Here is a 13,702-nt window from a genome sequence, read left to right on the forward strand (position 1 = left end):
GCTCACAAAAAATTCTTTTGTTGTGATGTCACCTTTTCTTTATATGCTGGTGTCGTATCCCCTGCGCAGACATCAATGTGCTAAAATTTGAAATTATTACAACCTGTTATGAAAATATTAAAAATTAAACTTACTTGTGCTCGCTTCCATTTTTGGAGCTTCTCGCGGAACTCGGATTTCAGACCAAGATGTTCTCTCTTGGAAAATATTAAATCAAGATCTGAAGCACTAATGTACTGCAGCCTTTTGTAGTTGTATCCACACTCTAGGAATATATTGCAAAAACAAGGAAGAACGCTATAGTCGAGTACCTCGACTATCAGATACCCGTTACTCAGCTAAATGGAGATATGCAAGCAGCAAAGCGAGATTAAAATGCGCCACCTACCGGCGGTATACAGATTTAAGCGTTATGGGCGTTAGAGTGGGCGTGGCAAATTTTTTTTTGGATCAATCGATAGGTATCGACGAGACCAATACATTTCAGTTACAATTTTGTATCTAGCATGAAAATTGTGGGCGTCACAGGTTTTTGCGGTTTGTGGGCGTTAAAGTGGGCGTGGCAAACTTTTTTTTGAGTCAATCGATAGGTAATGACGAGACGAATACATTCCAGTTAAAATTTTTTATCTAGCATAAAAATTGTGGGCGTCACAGGTTTTCGCGGTTTGTGGGCGTTAAAGTGGGCGTGGCAAACTTTTTTTTAGGTCAATCGATAGGTATTGATGAGAACATTACATTACAGTTAAAATTTTTATTCTAGCATCAAAACTGTAGGAGCCACAGTTTTGGGCGGTTTGTGGGCGTTAGAGTGGGCGTGGCACTCTACTGAAACAAACTTGCGCTGCGCAGGAATCTCAGGAATCTGCGTGCCTAATCCCAGTATTGTAACTCTCATAGTTTCCGAGATCTCAGCGTTCATACGGACAGACGGACAGACGGACAGACGGACAGACGGACAGACGGACAGACGGACAGACGGACAGACGGACAGACGGACAGACGGACAGACGGACAGACGGACATGGCTAGATCGACTCGGCTAGTGATCCTGATCAAGAATATATATACTTTATGGGGTCGGAAACGCTTCCTTCTGCCTGTTACATACTTTCCGACGAATCTAGTATACCCTTTTACTCTACGAGTAACGGGTATAATAAGTCTCAACTAATAATGGCTTACACATGTATATATATATATATATATATATATATAATATATATATATATGTGCACATATGTTGTATATGTATGTATATATATATATATGTATATATATATATATATATATAATATATATATATATATGTGCACATATGTTGTATATGTATGTATATATATATATATGTATATATGTATAGCGTAATTATACCGTTGTACACAGAATATACACAAAAAGGACGAATTTACAGTCATACTATTTTTTCAAAGACTTTTCGATATTACGTTTGATATGAAATCTTATCAACTTGCTAAGTATTCATATCATTATGATACGGATTCATATTAACATTTGAAGTTGATATGATTTCGTATCAAATTGATATGAATTCGAATCATTTTGATATGAAAAAATTGATATGTGAAAATTGAGGAGACAATATCAAACCGGTATTGTTCCGATTTTTTCTCTGTGTAGTAATTAAAGAGGCAAAAAATGACCCGAACTTCCTTTACAAGATTGTGACTGGTGACGAAACGTGGTGTTTTTAATATGATCCCGAAACGAAACGCCAGAGTGCTGAAGGGAAGGCGCCGGACGAGCCGAAACCCAAAAAATCGCGCCTGGAGAAGTCAAAAGTGAAGACAATGCTGATTTGTTTTTATGATTCCAAAGGTATTGTCCAAAAAGAATTTGTTCCAGCCGGCCAAAACGTTAATGCGGTATTCTACCTTGGAGTTTTGAAGCGTTTGGTGCGCCGTATTTGACGTGTTCGGCCCGAATATCGCGAAGATGGAAGTTGGCGTTTGTTGCACGATAATGCGCCGTCTCATTGATCGACGCTTGTGTCCGACTATTTGACCAAAAATCACATTTTAACCATCAACCACTCCCCGTATTCACCTGATATGGCACCATGCGACTTCTACCTGCGTTATGCAGACGTAGAGGCCATTCAAAGGTCTTGCAGCGGCATACTGGCGGCCTTACCGGGCAACGAGCTAAAAAACTCGTTCGGCATGCTTTTGGGCCGTGCAAAACGCTGTATTAAAGCAGAAGGAGACTATTTTGAATAAAATAAATTTATTTTGCCGAAAAAACTATTTGTTTTGTCTTTTTTTTTTAAGTCCTGTTTACTTTTGAACTCACCTTGTAGTACATTCTTCTACTTTAGTAACAGCTGGGGTATATTTATTAATTCGATTTAATATTATTTTAAGAACTTCTTATTACTTTTATTTTTTTATTTTCTTACTTTTATTATCTGGTATAACAATATTTATAGCTGGATTGGGGGCTAATTTAATCACTTTAAGACAATTGGGTTTAATAATAAGAATTTTATCAATAGGATTTTATAAGTTAGGTATATTTCATTTATTAACACATACCTTATTTAAGGCATTGTTATTTATATGTCCTGGAGCTATTATTCATAACAAATAATTCTCAAGATATTCGATTAATAGGGGGTTTAAGAATTCATATACCTTTAACTTCTGCTTGTTTTAATGTTTCTAATTTAGCTTTATGTGGAATACCTTTTTTAGCTGGATTTTATTCTAAGGATATAATTTTGGAAATCGTTAGAATTAGAAATATTAATATATTTTCATTTTTTTTATATTTTTTTTCAACAGGCTTATTCTTTTCGGTTAGTTTATTATTCAATAACTGGGGATTTAAATTGTGGAAGTTTAAATATATTAAATGATGAAAGTTGAGTAATACTTCGGGGTATATTAGGTTTATTAATTGTAAGAATTATTGGGGGGAGAATATTAAATTGAATAATTTTTCCTATTCCTTATATAATTTGTTTACCTAAATACTTAAAATTATTAACATTATTTGTATCTATTTTTGGAGGTTTATCAGGTTATTTAATTTCAATAACAAATTTATATTCTTTAAATAAATCTTTGTTAAATTATAATTTAGTTACTTTTTTAGAGTCAATATGATTTATACCTTATATTAGAACTTATGGAATAATTTTTTATCCATTAAATTATGGTCAATTAGTAGTAAAAAGTTTTGACCAAGGTTGATCTGAATATTTTGTAGGTCAACAGTTAAATAATTATTCTAAAACTTTATAATAATAGTTTAAAAATTTATTTAATATTATTTGTATTTTGAATATTAATTTAATTTATTATTATTTTTATGTTCAAATAGCTTATATTTAGAGTATGACACTGAAGATGTTATGGAGATTAATTAATCTTTGAATATAGTGAATTAATTTTAGCAATTTATAAAAATAATATATTTTATTATTACAATGAAAATGTAAGGTTTTAATTTAAACTATATAAATAGAAGTATAAATGGAATTTAACCATTAAAAGAAAAAAGTTAGCAGCTTTTTCTTGATCACCATACTTCCTTAATTGGGGTTTATGCCCAGTTATATCTTTAACAGTGATACGCCTCTTTTTGGCTTCAATTAAAGAATAAGGGTAAATTTACCTAAGGTTAGGTCGAAAGTAACTGCAATTAATCGCTTCATATTCTATTTAAGGTAGATTGAATATTCAATACTTTTTGAATGCAAATCAAATGTTATAATTAACTACAACCCTATTTTAATTTGATCAATTTAATATACCTAAATTTCATTCATGGTATAGTCCAATTAATAAAATTAAAACAAAAATAATTAAAGTAACTGTTAAAATTATAATATTAGAATATTTTAAGATAATAATTATAGGTAAAATTAAAGCGATTTCTACATCAAAAATTAAAAAAATAATAGTAATTAAAAACAAGGAAGAACGCTATAGTCGAGTACCTCGACTATCAGATACCCGTTACTCAGCTAAATGGAGATATGCAAGCAGCAAAGCGAGATTAAAATGCGCCACCTACCGGCGGTATACAGATTTAAGCGTTATGGGCGTTAGAGTGGGCGTGGCAAATTTTTTTTTGGATCAATCGATAGGTATCGACGAGACCAATACATTTCAGTTACAATTTTGTATCTAGCATGAAAATTGTGGGCGTCACAGGTTTTTGCGGTTTGTGGGCGTTAAAGTGGGCGTGGCAAACTTTTTTTTGAGTCAATCGATAGGTAATGACGAGACGAATACATTCCAGTTAAAATTTTTTATCTAGCATAAAAATTGTGGGCGTCACAGGTTTTCGCGGTTTGTGGGCGTTAAAGTGGGCGTGGCAAACTTTTTTTTAGGTCAATCGATAGGTATTGATGAGAACATTACATTACAGTTAAAATTTTTATTCTAGCATCAAAACTGTAGGAGCCACAGTTTTGGGCGGTTTGTGGGCGTTAGAGTGGGCGTGGCACTCTACTGAAACAAACTTGCGCTGCGCAGGAATCTCAGGAATCTGCGTGCCTAATCCCAGTATTGTAACTCTCATAGTTTCCGAGATCTCAGCGTTCATACGGACAGACGGACAGACGGACAGACGGACAGACGGACAGACGGACAGACGGACAGACGGACAGACGGACATGGCTAGATCGACTCGGCTAGTGATCCTGATCAAGAATATATATACTTTATGGGGTCGGAAACGCTTCCTTCTGCCTGTTACATACTTTCCGACGAATCTAGTATACCCTTTTACTCTACGAGTAACGGGTATAAAAATCGTAATGAAAATGGTAATCGAGAGGATGATTTTGGATAAAATCCACATTCAAAAGGAGATCTTTTTTCTCGGTCAATAAGTGCTTTTTTTGATAGGATTAAAATAAAAATACAACAACAGTTGTAATTAATAAAATTAATGAAGCAATAATAATAATAGAAAAAATTATCTATACTATTTATTAATAGACCTTATGATTGGAAGACAAATATACTTTCATACTATATAGATAATTATGATAATAGTTTAACCTCCTCATCAGTAAATTGTAATATACAAAAATAATCAAACTACATCTACAAAATGTCAGTATCATGCAGCTGCTTCAAATCCAAAGTGATGACTTTTTGAAAAATGATTATTTAAATGTCGTAATAAACATACTAAAATAAAAGTTGTTCCAATTAAAACATGGTTTCTATGAAATCCTGTAGCCATATAAAATGGCGACCCATAAACTGAATCGACAATAGTAAATGGAACTTTAATACATTCGTAAGCTTGTAAAATTATAAAAGAAACTCCTAATAATACAGTAAAAAACAAAAAAGAACGCTATAGTCGAGTACCTCGACTATCAGATACCCGTTACTCAGCTAAATGGAGATATGCAAGCAGCAAAGCGAGATTAAAATGCGCCACCTACCGGCGGTATACAGTTTCAAGCGTTTTGGGCGTTAGAGTGGGCGTGGAAAATTTTTTTTGGATCAATCGATAGGTATTGACGAGACCAATACATTTCAGTTAAAATTTTTTAACTAGCATGAAAATTGTTGGCGCCACAGGCTTGGGCGGTTTGTGGGCGTTAGAGTGGGCGTGGCAAACATTGTTTTGGTCAATCGATAGGTATTGACGAGAACAATACATTTCAGTTAAAAATTTTATTCTAGCATCAAAACTGTAGGAGCCACAGTTTTGGGCGGTTTGTGGGCGTTAGAGTGGGCGTGGCACTCTACTGAAACAAACTTGCGCTGCGCAGGAATCTCAGGAATCTGCGTGCCTAATCCCAGTATTGTAACTCTCATAGTTTCCGAGATCTCAGCGACAGACGGACAGACGGACATGGCTAGATCGACTCGGCTAGTGATCCTGATCAAGAATATATATACTTTATGGGAACGGAAACGCTTCCTTCTGCCTGTTACATACTTTCCGACGAATCTAGTATACCCTTTTACTCTACGAGTAACGGGTATAACAAGGAAGAACGCTATAGTCGAGTACCTCGACTATCAGATACCCGTTACTCAGATAAGATAAGTTAGCCGCGCACTTTGTTCTCTCTCCCTTGCTCTCATTGCTCGGCTCTGCTTTTGTTTCATCCGGCGCCAAGAATGAGAAAGCAACACATAAAATAGGCAAAAAACATTTATATTTATGTATGCTTGCTAAACATACACAATTTTAAGGCACATTCTGTATTTCAAAATATTTGGTTGAATAGCTTTGTTTGAAAGAATTCTATTTGCCGCGGACATTAGTTTGCAATTTTTTACATCCACACACATGCAAGTTATATGACACATTATTTAGGGGCTCTTACCCAATTTATAAACAACTTTGAGCCGAGAGCTAATTTCCAAAGAACTCTGACAGACCCGAGATAAATCCGTGGTCAGCTATTTCTGCCAAGCAGGCCTCCAAATCTTTCCCACCCAGATCAATTTCACGCAGTCCGAATCAAACGGATGCTGTAAACATCCAAACCGATATTGTAAACAATCGGAGACCCAAGCGAGCCTTGAGTCCGCTAACGTAAACAAAAGATCCCCAAAAGCGAGTCCCGAGTCCGCTAACGTAAACAAAAAGATCCCCAAAGCGGTCCCTAAACTCCGCTAATGTAAACACCAATTTCCGGCCAAGATTGGACTTCGAATTTAATTGGCAAATTGCATCATCCTATTTTCCGACTCTCTTGAGTCATTCTCTTTATCAATTTTTGGGGATAAAATCTATTAAGCCGAGGTTTGATTATTGATCATTGAACTAGAGAGCGGGCAGTCCGTTTTTGAGATCCGAATCGAGCAGAACAAATATTCGAGAATAAATACAAGAGCAGTGAATTAAATAAGTTCGACCTATTGTAAAATTGTAATAGTGAATAAGTGATTGTTAAAAATAAAAATAATTTTTTTTAATCAATTCACTAGTGAGAAACTTAATTGGCGCCCAACGTGGGGCCGTGTGATCAAAAAATTCTAAAGCGAAGCTTTTAAATAAACCCCAAAAAAGTTTAAAAGTGAAAAAGGAATTTTGCGCGGCCAACAACCCGATACAACCGACGAAAATATAAAGCCTGTGTTGATAAAAATAAGGTGGAAATTAATAAATGCAATAATCCCCTTAAACTCTATACAACCGGCAAAAAAATAAAAAGTTTGTGTTGATCAAAAAATAATAAGGTGGAAAATAATTAATGGAATAATCCCCTTAAAATCTCACATTACAAAATAGTGTTCGTAACATAAATTCACTGCTCGGACAAAATAAAAAATTTAAAAAGTGACAACAAAATTCATCGAAATAAATAACCATTTTGAAAAACAATTTAATTAAAAACAAGGAAGAACGCTATAGTCGAGTACCTCGACTATCAGATACCCGTTACTCAAAGGGAAATGGAGATATGCAAGCAGCAAAGCGAAATTAAAATGCGCCACCTACCTGCGGTAGACAGATTTAAGCGTTATGGGCGTTAGAGTGGGCGTGGCAAATTTATTTTTGGATCAATCGATAGGTATTGACGACACCAATACATTTCAGTTAAAATTTTTCATCTAGCATCCAAATTGTGGGCGTCGCAGGTTTTCGCGGTTTGTGGGCGTTTAAGTGGGCGTGGCAAACTTTTTTTTAGGTCAATCGATAGGTATTGATGAGAACAATACATTTCAGTTAAAATTTTCTATCTAGCATCAAAACTGTAGGAGTTTCAGTTTTGGGCGGCTTGTGGGCGTTAGAGTGGGCGTGGCAGTCTACTGAAACAAACTTGCGCTGCGTAAGAAGCTCAGGAATCTGTACGCCAAATCTCAATAGCCTAGCTCTCATAGTTTCCGAGATCTCAGCGTTCATCCGGACAGACAGACGGACAGACGGACAGACGGTCAGACGGACAGACGGACAGACGGACAGACGGACAGACGGACAGACGGACAGACGGACAGACGGACATGGCTAGATCGACTCGGCTAGTGATCCTGATCAAGAATATATATACTTTATGGGGTCGGAAACGCTTCCTTCTGCCTGTTACATACTTTCCGACGAATCTAGTATCTAGACAGACGGACAGACGGACAGACGGACAGACGGACATGGCTAGATCGACTCGGCTAGTGATCCTGATCAAGAATATATATACTTTATGGGGTCGGAAACGCTTCCTTCTGCCTGTTACATACTTTCCGACGAATCTAGTATACCCTTTTACTCTACGAGTAACGGGTATAAATATCTAAAAACCAAAATCTACAAACAAATCTTCGAAAAGATATTTGAAGACAAAAAGGCTGAAGGGCAATCCCTCGCCAAGAAATAAACACTGAAGAAAGAAGGAAGACATCAATTTAAAAACCCGAAGAAGGAAGGAAGACCCCAAGATACAAAAAAGGAAGGACGACCCCAAGCAGGATCATCATCTAAGAAAAACGACAACCCCAAAAAACAACGACAAGAAAAACAAGGAAGAACGCTATAGTCGAGTACCTCGACTATCAGATACCCGTTACTCAAAGGGAAATGGAGATATGCAAGCAGCAAAGCGAAATTAAAATGCGCCACCTACCTGCGGTAGACAGATTTAAGCGTTATGGGCGTTAGAGTGGGCGTGGCAAATTTATTTTTGGATCAATCGATAGGTATTGACGACACCAATACATTTCAGTTAAAATTTTTCATCTAGCATCCAAATTGTGGGCGTCGCAGGTTTTCGCGGTTTGTGGGCGTTTAAGTGGGCGTGGCAAACTTTTTTTTAGGTCAATCGATAGGTATTGATGAGAACAATACATTTCAGTTAAAATTTTCTATCTAGCATCAAAACTGTAGGAGTTTCAGTTTTGGGCGGCTTGTGGGCGTTAGAGTGGGCGTGGCAGTCTACTGAAACAAACTTGCGCTGCGTAAGAAGCTCAGGAATCTGTACGCCAAATCTCAATAGCCTAGCTCTCATAGTTTCCGAGATCTCAGCGTTCATCCGGACAGACAGACGGACAGACGGTCAGACGGACAGACGGACAGACGGACAGACGGACAGACGGACATGGCTAGATCGACTCGGCTAGTGATCCTGATCAAGAATATATATACTTTATGGGGTCGGAAACGCTTCCTTCTGCCTGTTACATACTTTCCGACGAATCTAGTATACCCTTTTACTCTACGAGTAACGGGTATAATAAGGAGGACGATTCGTGAGCGATATAATCCCTTTTTTATTATTATTATTATTTAATAAGAAATTTGTAAAAAAAATATAATTATACAAAGTGGAAGAATTAATTTCTGATTTCGAAAATATTCTCAAAATGTCAGAACCTTCAACAAGCCAGAACGGAGCAAATAAAAGACTCCACATAAGTTCGCCTCAGGAACATCATCAGGCGATAACAAACAATACCATGTTAAATGTAGGAGATTTAATTAAACAAATTGTAAATTTTGAATTGAATCCATTAAAGGAAGAGATCGTTAACTTAAGATCGCAGCTTTCTCATAAAATTAAAACGGTTGAAGATTATCAGATAGAGATTATAGATCCAAATATAAAGTGCGACACATCTTATGAGATCATCAAATCTGTTAGGGAATATAAAGGAGAAGAAGATAAATATGTAAGCTGGAGAGAATCGGCTGAAATAGCCATGGGGCAATATGCCAGAGGGAGTGAAAGATTTTATTCCGCCCTATCGATATTAAGAAACAAAATAACGGGAATGGCAAACGATGCCTTAACCCATAACGGTACGGTATTAAATTTCGATGCCATAATGGCCAGACTTGACTTTGTCTTTAGCGACAAACGTCCTATTCATATCATTGAACAGGAACTAAGTGTTTTGAGTCAGGGAAAATTATCAATTATGGATTATTATGGTACAGTTAATAGAAAGTTAACTCTACTTATTAATAAAACAATTATGACCTACGGGAGAAACAAACCGATAACAGCAGAAATTAATGAAAAACATAGGAAGACTGCTCTTAGAGTTTTCATTACCGGCCTAAACGGCCAAATTTCAGACACAATTTTCTCAATGAATCCACCTGACCTACCGAATGCAATGGTCATAGTTCAGGAATTGGAAAGCAACAACATGAGGGCGCATTTCGCAAACAGTTTCTCAACCACTCAGAGAAAAAATAGTGAGCTAAACTCTGGTGGAAATGGACAAACACATTTCAACCAAAAGCAAAGACAACAAAACAACAATTACAATAACCATCGAAATAGTAATAATTTAAGGTTTAATCATGACAACAACCAGAACAAAAATAATTATGGTTATTATAATCAGAACAAACATAATTCCTGGAACCAGGGTAGATTTAATAATAACCAACAAAATCAGTGGAACACCTATAGGCAGCCACAAAATAAGCCAGAACCAATGGAGGTAGACGAGTCTATCCAGGTTCAGAATAGGGCTAACAACGGCTATAATCAAAACTATAATAAATATCAAAATAATAATTATAGCGAAAACAAGTGGGATCAAACAAAAAAGTTTGAGACCCAGAATACTCAGCAAGGACAAGCCCAAAATAAAAGGGTACCAACTGGAACTGTTAACCAACCGGCTAACAAGACAATGAGACTAAACAACATTGAGGAGAACCATTTTTTAGACAAAAGTCAGGCTTACCCTACTTGGACCCGAAATGACCCGAAAATAAATAAAAAATTAAAAATATTAATTGACACTGGGGCAACCTCGTGTTATATTAGAACTGGAGTTTACAAAAATAAGAATGAGCTTCCAATATACAAAAGAGTATCCACAGTGAATGGATATTCAATAATTAAATATTATCATATAATAACTATTTTGGATACACGGTATACTTTTTATGAAATAGAAGGGCTAGACTCAGATCTACTGATCGGCTATAACCTATTGAAAAAAATAGGAGCTGTGATTGATACAGCTAAGGGAGTTATTAAATATAACGGAATAGAAGAGAAATTAAATTATGACAAAGGAAACAATTTAAACCAACATTCTTTAACAGAAGAAAACACCATTCTTCCATTAAAAGAATTTATATTAAAAAAATACTTTGATGAAAAGGCTCAAATCAGATCCGAATCTGAAATGGGTAATCAAAGCGAATTTAGTTTGGGATATACAAATCCTGAACACGCCGTCGTTGAAATATCCGACAAAAATAAAAGTTTGGAATTTAAAAATTCCGAACACGCCGTCGTTGAAATATCCGACAAAAATAAAAGTTTGGAATTGAAAAATTCTGAACACGCCGTCGTTGAAATATCCGACAAAAATAAAAGTTTGGAATTGAAAAATTCTGAACACGCCGTCGTTGAACTATCCGACAATCAAAAAATAAACAACATAAAAATATCATCTGCAGATCAAAGAAAAGATCTGGAGAATGAAATATTAAATATTATAAATGAAGAGCATTCAAAAATAAATATGCAGATTCCTTTTCGGACAGATATACGCGGTGAAATAAACACCGTAAATGATAGGGCCATTTACAGCAAACAATACCCTTATGCTCTATCAGCTTCAGATTTTGTAAATTCTGAAATAAGTCGAATGCTAAAAGAAGAAATTATAAGGCCAAGTAGAAGTCCTTATAATTCCCCAGTACTAGTGGTACCAAAAAAGGGTTTCAATGAAGATGGAACTCCAAAACTAAGACTCGTAATTGACTATAAAAAACTAAATGAAAATACTATACCTGATAGGTATCCAATGCAGGACCCTTCAGTGATTTTATCGAATCTCGGAAAAGCCAAATACTTTTCAACAATTGACTTGGAATCTGGATTTCATCAGATTCTCATGAACGAACCTGACATACAAAAAACCTCATTTTCGATAAATAATGGGAAATACGAATTCCTAAGAATGCCTTTCGGTTTGACAAACGCTCCTAGAATATTCCAACGAGCGATGGACGATATTTTGAGAGAACAAGTGGGTAAAACATGTCATGTTTATATGGATGACATAATCATATTTTCAAAAACAATTGAGCAACATTACAAAGACCTAATTGTCATTATTAAAATTTTGCTGAACGCAAACATGAAAATTTCGATTGAAAAATCAAAGTTCTTTAAGTTAGAAACAAACTTTCTCGGTTACGTTGTTTCTCACAATGTGATCAAAACCGATCCCGAAAAAATTTCAACAATTGTAAAATATCCGATCCCTAAAAATATTCGAGAGCTTAGAAGCTTCCTAGGCCTTACAGGATATTACAGGAAATTTGTGCAAAATTACGCAAAGATAGCTAAACCATTAACAAAATATTTAGAAGGCCAAAACGGCAAAGTATCTAAAAAAGCATCACGTAAAACTTTAATACAGTTTGATGATTCAGCTGTAAGAGCTTTTAACGAGCTCAAAGAAAATTTAATTGCACAAGTAGAACTAGTACAACCGGACTATAATAAAAAATTTACCCTAACAACTGACGCGTCTGACTTAGCAATTGGTGCGGTTCTTTCTCAGGAAGGAAAACCAATCACATTTATTTCAAAAACTCTAACCAAAACTGAACAATTATACGCGACAAATAAAAAGGAACTTTTAGCCATAGTATGGGCTTTTAAAAACCTTCGTAATTACTTATATGGGGTTAACAACATCGAGATCTATACCGATCTCCAACCTCTTTCATTTTCCATTTCTCAAAAAAATCCAAATATCGAAATGAAAAGATGGTATTCTTTTATTGAAAGCTATTCACCCAAAATAATTTATAAGCCAGGAGCAACAAATGTTGTTGCGGACGCTTTATCAAGGATACAAATTAATAACTTAACGGAAAGTAATGAATCGGTCTCAGATCAAAATACTCAGCATTCAGCAGAGAGTAGTTTTGAGAATGTTATACAAGAAACCCGAAAACCCTTAAACCAATTTAAGCAACAATTGCTAATAGCAACGGGGAGGTATACAATACATGAGTCGATTAATGTATTCGGAAATACTAGACATATAATAGAGTATGATACTCCAGAAAATTTAATATCAATATTAAGAGAATATATTCCACCCAATATAACAATAGGAGTTCACTGTACTCTAGAAGATTTTTATAGAATTCAAAAACCACTTAAAGATAATTTTATAAATACATTTTTATACACTAAGACATTTGTCCAGGATGTCGAAGACGGTGAAGACAGATCCGTGATTATCACAGAAACTCATTGTAGAGCTCATAGAGGGCTTGATGAAAATTATAAGCAAATAACTAGACTCTATTATTGGCCTAATTTATACAAAAAGCTTAAGGAATTTATAAAGAATTGCACAATCTGCAATCAAAACAAATACAACAGACACCCAGTACAGATTCCTATCGGTCAAGCGCCTATTCCAGAAAGAGAAGGTGAAAATTTACATCTTGACATATATTACGCCCAAAATCTTATATTCATTACTTGTATAGATTCCTATTCGAAATATTTGGTCGTAAAAGAAATCCCTAACAAACTAAATATAGAAAATAAAGTTTCAGAAATTTTACAACAATTTCCATTAGCCAAATCTTAGATGATAGATAACGAACCAAGTTTCTCTTCATCCCAATTCAAATCCTTTGCTCAAAGAAATGGGATATCTCTATTCTTTGCAGATCCTCGACATAGTACGTCCAACGGACAAATAGAAAGGGCACACTCTACTTTAACAGAAATTGCTCGCTGCATTAAAGATGAGCTTAA

General features: G+C 35.3%; 1 pseudogene; it reads left to right on the forward strand.

The window, feature by feature from the left end:
- The first annotated feature begins 2,072 nt into the window (after nt 1–2,072).
- The window catches only part of LOC139353725 (NADH-ubiquinone oxidoreductase chain 5-like), a 58,713-nt pseudogene continuing 47,083 nt past the window's right edge, over nt 2,073–13,702 (forward strand).

This window comes from Drosophila suzukii, chromosome Y (genome assembly GCF_043229965.1).
Source record: "Drosophila suzukii chromosome Y, CBGP_Dsuzu_IsoJpt1.0, whole genome shotgun sequence".
In the NCBI taxonomy this organism is placed as follows: Eukaryota; Metazoa; Arthropoda; class Insecta; order Diptera; family Drosophilidae; genus Drosophila; species Drosophila suzukii.